Source organism: Euphorbia lathyris, chromosome 2, assembly GCF_963576675.1.
Source record: "Euphorbia lathyris chromosome 2, ddEupLath1.1, whole genome shotgun sequence".
Lineage (NCBI taxonomy): Eukaryota > Viridiplantae > Streptophyta > Magnoliopsida > Malpighiales > Euphorbiaceae > Euphorbia > Euphorbia lathyris.
In genome coordinates, this window is record NC_088911.1 from 79,147,092 (window position 1) to 79,154,975 (window position 7,884).

A 7,884-nucleotide genomic window follows, 5' to 3' on the forward strand; every position below is an offset into this window, starting at 1 on the left:
GACATATAAATCGGTGTCACGGACCACACTGCTAAATGTGCGACCGAACAGACTGTGACACAGGAACTTTTGTAGATACATCATTGAGTTGGAGTGAAAGGATTGATTGTAGGCGAGTTTAAGATTGAATCGCCAGAATCCAGTGAGCATTCTCCAAATATCAATGGATGTCATATCTTTGCCAGGATGACGTTTGATTGTATCCCTCGGGGGAAAACCAAACCAGGCATGCAACTCGGGATATCCGAAAGTAAATATTTCGCCATCTCGAAGAAAACTAAGACGCACCCGTCGTTTGTTAACGAAACGAACGGTACAGAAAAACTCGAGAATCCAATCGCCAATTATAGGAAATCGCATGTTGGCGAATTTTGTCCACCCTAAGCGTTCCAAATAGCGACTCATTTTATCTCTTATTCCGAGTTGTGCATTCAAAAAGTCATCCATATATAACATTCCGACGAAGAACTTGTAACGAAGCCTCTAGTAGCGCCTTCCCTCATCATGATTGAAGATAGGAAAGGGCGCACCGTATCACTTGGATAAGTCGGGACGTTTAGTGCCTGAAGCAGTAATTTTCTTAGAGGTTTTGTGTTTAGTAGTCATAGTTTTTGGAAGGAACTAAAGAAACAAAGGTATCTATATCTTAGTTTATGAATGGTGGTTTGAGAAAATCAGAAATTTGTTCTGACAGAGATGAAGAAATGAAAATGTAACAGAACTTTGATCCTCTAGGACTTATTTATAGGATTTTAGGACGAAATGGGGTGTTGTTTTGATGCGAAAAGGCATAAAATCATACCTCTGAAAGTTGAAGAAACTCAAGTTTTCGTTTTTGAAAAGCTGTGTCTGCAGGTAGAAGAAGATACAGGCCTGATGGGAAGAAAAAGTCCCGTGTCGCGATCGAGAATCCCAATTCTCGGTCGCGACACGTTGATTTCCTTACGGAAATCAGGCGTCGAAACCTATTTTTCTGATTCTCGGCCGAGAATTAAATATTCTCGGTAAGTTCAGAAAAAATCTTACATGTTTGGACAATTCTGAAAATGTGAATTCTCAATTGAGAATTCCAAATTCTCGGCTGAGAATCACCAATTTTCTCCTAATTCATGCTAAAGTCCTAAAAATAAAATAAAAGCATGACTTAAACATATTTTTTATGTATCTAAACCTTAATATAAAGTCTATCAATAATTAAAAATCATAAAATTGGCATGTGTAAAAATTTAAACTAAATTAAAAATCATTAAAACATATTAAAACTAACAAAACGAAACTAAAATAAATAAAAATAAAGTACATTAAATCTAAATGAACTTAATTGTCAGAAAAATGCGTTACGAACGCAATTTCTTCATTTGAAATATTTTTGTAATAGATTTTACATCTATTACCGTTAACTTTAAAACGAACTCCGACAGGTCCTTCAAGTTCTAAGGAGCCATAATCAAATACATTAATGACTAGATATGGTCCTGTCCATCTAGACTTAAGTTTACCTGGAAATAAACGGAGTCGTGAATTAAATAACACACCTTGTCCCCTATTTTAAAGCTTTTGACTTTAATCTTGGCGTCGTGCCATTTTTTCACTTTTTCTTTATATATTTTCGCATTTTTGTAAGATAGATGACGTAACTCGTCTAACTCATTTAAGTTGAGCAAACGTTTCTTACCTGCTTGCTGCAAATTAAAGTTAAGTTCTCTAATAGCCCAATAGGCTTTGTGTTCTAATTCGACTGGCAAATGACATGCCTTACCATACACTAATCGGTATGGAGTCATTCCTATTGGTGTTTTAAATGCAGTACGGTATGCCCATAACGCATTGTTTAGTTTATAAGACCAATCTTTTCTTGAAGATGAAACTGTTTTCTCTAGAATCCATTTGAGTTCCCTATTTGATATCTCTGCCTGACCATTCGACTGAGGATGGTATGGCGTTGACACGCGGTGGCGTACTCCATATTTTTTCATAAGTATATCAAAACTTCGGTTTATAAAATGGGTACCGCCATCACTAACAATGACTCTAGGACAACCAAATCTACAAAATATATCGTCAAGAAAATTAATAACAATTTTAGAATCATTTGTCGGGGTCGCAATTGCTTCAACCCACTTCGAAACATAATCAACGGCGACTAAGATATAAGTTTTACCATTAGAAGGAGGAAAAGGTCCCATGAAATCTATTCCCCACATGTCGAAGACTTCAACTTCTAACATGTTTGTGAGGGGCATCTCATCTTTTCTGCCTAAATTTCCCGTTCTTTGGCATTTGTCACAACGAGTAATAAATGAACGGACGTCTTTAAACAATGTAGGCCAAAAGAATCCACATTCAAATATTCTGGCTACTGTCTTACTAACGCCATTATGTCCCCCATAAGAGCTAGAGTGGCATTCCGATATTATAGACTCATATTCATTTTCACTAACGCATCTCCTAATTATCCCGTCACCACAAGTTCTAAACAAAAAAGGATCTTCCCAAAAATATTGTTTAATGTCAAAGAAGAATTTCTTCTTTTGTTGGAAAGTTAATCCTTCCGGAACAATGTTGGCTGCAAGATAATTTGCAATATCCGCAAACCATGGCGACATGACACTTTTTATTTGATAGAGATATTCATCAGGGAAATCATCTCGTATACCGATAGTCTCACCTATAGGACCGTTTTCATCTTCGAGTCTTGATAGATGATCGGCGATAAGGTTTTCTACTCCCTTTTTGTCTTTAATTTCTATATCAAATTCTTGTAACAATAAAACCTATCTAATTAGACGTGGTTTTGCATCTTTTTTAGCAAATAAATACCTTAAAGCTGCATGATCAGTATAAATAATAACTTTCGAACCTAACAAGTATGACCTAAACTTATCACATGCAAAAACTACAGCTAACATTTCCTTCACGGTTGTGGTGTAGTTTAATTATGCACCGGACAGTGTGTGACTTGCATAATAAATGACATGAAGTTTCTTATCCTTTCTTTGACCTAAAACACATCCGACAGCTAAGTCACTTGCATCACACATAATTTCAAAAGGTAAATCCCAATCGGGTTTAGCAATAATAGGTGCACTGACTAAAGCTGTTTTCAATGTTTCGAAAGCTTTAACGCAATCTTCATTAAAATCAAAGGTTGAATCTTTCATGAGTAAATTAGTAAGTGGTTTGGAAATTACAGAGAAATTTTTAATAAATCTTCTGTAAAAACCTGCATGTCCTAAAAACGACCTTACTCCCTTAACAGTAGTTGGAGGGGGTAATTTTTCTATTACTGAAGTTTTTGCTCTATCCACTTCTAATCATTTTTCAGATATTTTGTGACCTAAAACAATTCCCTCGTCAACCATGAAATGACATTTTTCCCAGTTTAATACTAAATTTGTTTCTTCACACCTAGACAAAACTTTATCCAAATTATGTAGGCATGAATCAAAAGAATCTCCATAAACCGAAAAATCATCCATAAAAACTTCCATGATATCTTCAATGAAATCATTAAAGATCGCAGTCATACAACGTTGAAATGTTGCTGGTGCGTTATATAGACCAAAGGGCATTCTCCTATATGCAAATGTTCCATAAGGACATGTGAAGGTTGTTTTGTCTTGGTCATCCGGGTAAATATATATTTGAAAGAATCCGGAATAACCATCTAGAAAACAATAAAAAGCATGACCAGCTATCCTTTCGATCATTTGATCAATGAAAGGAAGAGGAAAATGATCTTTCCTAGTTGCTTTATTAAGGTTCCTGTAATCTATACAAACCCTCCAACCGGTGGTGGTTCGTGTAGGTATTAATTCACCTTCGTCATTCCTTACAACAGTGATACCTGCCTTTTTGGGTACACAATGGATTGGACTAACCCATTCACTATCCGAAATAGGATAAATGATTCCATTGTCTAGAAGTTTAGTAATCTAATTTTTGACCACTTCCTTCATATTCGGATTGAGGCGTCTTTGCCTATCCGCTTTAGGTGGCTTATCTTCTTCTAAGTGAATTTTGTGCATTACAATACTAGGATTAATTCCTTTTAAGTCTAAAATTTTCCATCCCATACTTCCTATTCTATTTCTAACAACTTCCTTTAATTTTTCTCCTTGAACCTGTGTTAGTTTGTTAGAGATAATTATAGGTAGAGAATCGCCTTCGCCTAAGAAAGTGTACCTCAAATGGTTTGGTAATTCTTTAAGTTCTAATTTAGGTGGAACTATAATTGAAGGCGGAACTGGTCCATCTTCTCGAATCAAAGGCTCTGGGTCCTTATCTTCTAATTCTTTACTCATTATAGGTTCTATTATTTCTTCTTTTTGAACAATGTCATTTACACATTCTTCAACTAAATCAAGTTTCATACGATCGAAATCCTCCATAGGATACTTCATTGCTTGATTCATATCAAACTCGATCTTATCGTCTCCTATTCGTAAAACTACTTTCCCTTCCGACACATCGACTAGAGCACGTCCCGTGTTTATGAACGGTCTACCAAAGATTAGCGGACAATTAACGTCATATGCAAAATCTAATATAACGAAATCGGTAGGAAAAATAAATTTGTCAACTTTAACTAAAACATCCTCAATTATACCATATGGTCTTTTAGTGGTTTGATCCGCTAATTGCAAAACCATATTGGTACGTTTGATATCTTCTTCTAAGCCTAACTTATTAAAAATAGATAAAGGCATCAAGTTTATACTTGCTCCTAAATCATAAAGACAACTTGGGAATTCAATATCTCCCAACTTACATGGAATAGTAAAACATCCGGGATCTTTGAGTTTAGTGGCCAAATTACTTGACACAATTGAACTACAATCTTCAGTTAGCGATATGGATGAAATTCCTTCCCAACTGATTTTCTTAGAAATTAAATCTTTTAGGAACTTACCATAATTGGGAATTTGCGTAATTGCATCCATAAACGTCAAATTAATATGCAAATTTTTAAGTTTGTCTAAAAACGTTAAAAGTTGTTTGTCATAGTCCTTATTGCGGACTTTGTGTGGAAAAGGTGGTTTGGGTACAAAAGTTCTTGTACTTGAGTCAATTGGTGTATCTTTTTGGTTTAACATATCTTCTTTGGATTTTAGTAAATCAGTTCCTGGTAAAGTTGAATTTTCGGGCATTTCCGGACCTAAGTAATTTTTCCCTGAACGAAGAGTAATAGCCTTTACATGCTCTTTCGGATTTTCTTCCGTATGGCTGGGAAGGCTTCCCTCTTTGCGGGATGGAATTGATTTAGCGAGTTGTCCAATTTGAACCTCTAAATTATGGATGCTAGATGATTGGTTTTTAATAAGCTGATCGAATTTATTCTCGATCCGTTTAAAACCATCTTCGTGATTACTTATTTTTCCGCTCATAGCATCAATAAATTTGTCGATTTTAGAAGATAAAGTGCTAATCGTATCTCTTGATTGATTTTGATAATTAGTGGTACGATTTTGATTAGCATTGGCATTATTATTATCTCTCCAGTTAAAGTTAGGATGATTTCTCCATCCAGGATTATATGTATTGGAATAAGGGTTATTAGTTTGGTTTTTCCCTTGGACAAAATTTACCTGTTCAATTTCGCTCATACCTTCATAATCTACATCTGTTTGGATTGGCTTACCATTAGGATCACACGGTGCCATAAACCTATCAATTTTGTGCGATAAAACAGAAAATTGGGCTTGCAACATCGCAACTGGATCAAGATTCACTATACCTTTAACTGATGACGTAGTTGAGGATGATGGTTTTGCCACTGGTACGTGTCCACGTTCCGCGGGCCACATACTACTGTTGATTGCCATTTCCTCCAAAAGTTCTCTTGTTTGGGCCGATGTTTTCTTCATGAATAACCCTCTAGACATAGCATCCAATGAACCTCTAGTTGTAGGATTAATCCATTATAAAATGTTTGCATCAAAAGTTCAGCGGGCAATTGGTGGTGTGGGCATAAACGTTGAAGTTCTTTAAAACGTTCCCAAGCCTCATAAAGAGTTTCATTATCATTTTGAGAAAAAGATGTTAACTCTTTTATGACTCTTGCGGTTTTTGCTAAAGGAAAATTTTTTGATAAAAATGCTTGGGCTAATTGTTCCCAAGTTTCAAATGTTGCGGCTGGCATAGAAGTTAACCACTCTTTGGCTCGATCCTTCAAAGTAAAAGGAAAAAGGCGAAGGTTGATTGCTTCCGCAGTCACATTTGGTATTTTAAAAGTGTCACAAATTTCTAAGAAATTTGTCAAATGGGTGTTAGGATTTTCGTTAGGTAACCCGTAAAATGTTACGTTATTTTGTAACATATTAAGCAATGCTGGCTTAATCTCAAATTGATTTGCATTTATTTGGGGTCTAACTATGCTGTTTGTTACACCGGCCACTCCTGGCCTAGCGTATTCCATAAGTGTGGCCATAATTTCTGGCTCAGTAACTCTAGTTTTTATTGGAGTTTTGTTTTTGTTTTTCTTGTCTTTCTTGTTCTTTTTAAGAGTTCTTTCAATTTCTGGGTCAATAGGGTCTGGTGGCGTGCCCGAACTTCGAGAACTGCGCATCAACCTGAAATTTCGCACGAACCGAAACTACCTTCAAAACAGAATTTGAAAAATAAATATGTTAGTAACTTAAAATAAATAAAATATAAAATTTTGAATAAGTATGAATAAGCCTAGATTCGAAATAAAATATGAAAAATCTAAATTTTTGTCAAAAATTTTGGCGTTCCCCAGCAACGGTGCCAAAAACTTGTTGAGCGATTTCCGCAAGTGCACGATATACGCTTGTAGTAATAAAATATATCGATCCCACAGGGAACGCTTTTTTAACAAAAACTTATTTTGAATCAGTTAGATTTACTTTTAAGGTTTATAATACGTAAAATCGTTTAATTGGATTTGGTTTTGAAATTGCTAGAATAAGAATTAGATTAGAGATTAACAAATGTTAGAAAATATTTCTGATTTAGGGATAAATTTACAAAACAGGAACGTTTAGTTCTTTTAGAAAAGTAAACAAATGTATTCGTTTACATTAAGTAAAGAAAACAACTTTAAACTTTGCATAAATTAAAACAATGAAATAAATGACGGTTCTTCTAATTTTAGGGCTTTGAACTGCAGTCAATCCTCCTATGGTCGGGTTAGATCGCTACCTTAACCAAATTGATACTCTACTGATGATATCAATTTGCCTAAGTGTTCAACAAAGTTTCCTTGTAAAGATTTGAATTTAACTACGTTTTAATGAAAACACCAGCATCCACTTCGGATCCTTTACCAAAGTGCTGCATAAAAATCTATCGAATGGAACAAACTTTATTAGATGAAATATAAATTTGATACAAGTTTACAGAGAACAAGGAGCATGAAAACATTCGACGGAGTGCAAATGAACGGGTTGTCAATCCTTTCCTTGGGGTTCGTTAGAGTTTGTCAGACTCAGGGGCGGATTCTCTACTCAATCTTCTCGCTGTAACTTCGTAATAGGGATGCGGTCGGTCTCTACCAAAATGTAAACTAATATGAACAAATCTAAACGCTACTGTGTTTGTAATTATTGAATAAACAATGTGTGTACATCATATTGCTTTTTACAGAAATGAAATCTAAATTCTAAATCACTTGACTAGGAATTTCTGCATTAATTCTATACTAATCTCTTTCTTCTCTATCTATCCAACTCTCCATCAACTCTTTATTTATAGATGTTGAAGAGTCATGATTGAAGTGTCATGTCCGTTGTGAAGGGACGTATCCTCTGCGAAGAGATGTCTTTATCCACCCGAACAAACGCGTTTTGTCGAAAATGAAAGTGTGCGATGGCTCTCCAGGTTTTGCTGAACTTACCGAGAATAATTAATTCTCGGCCGAGA

General features: G+C 35.3%; 1 non-coding gene across 1 annotated transcript; it reads left to right on the top strand.

Annotated features, from left to right (window-relative positions):
* The first annotated feature begins 5,954 nt into the window (after window positions 1-5,954).
* Window positions 5,955-6,061, top strand: LOC136220997 (small nucleolar RNA R71). The gene has a single exon (XR_010684792.1). It is a non-coding gene; the product is annotated as a small nucleolar RNA R71 (small nucleolar RNA).
* The last annotated feature ends 1,823 nt before the right edge of the window (window positions 6,062-7,884 follow it).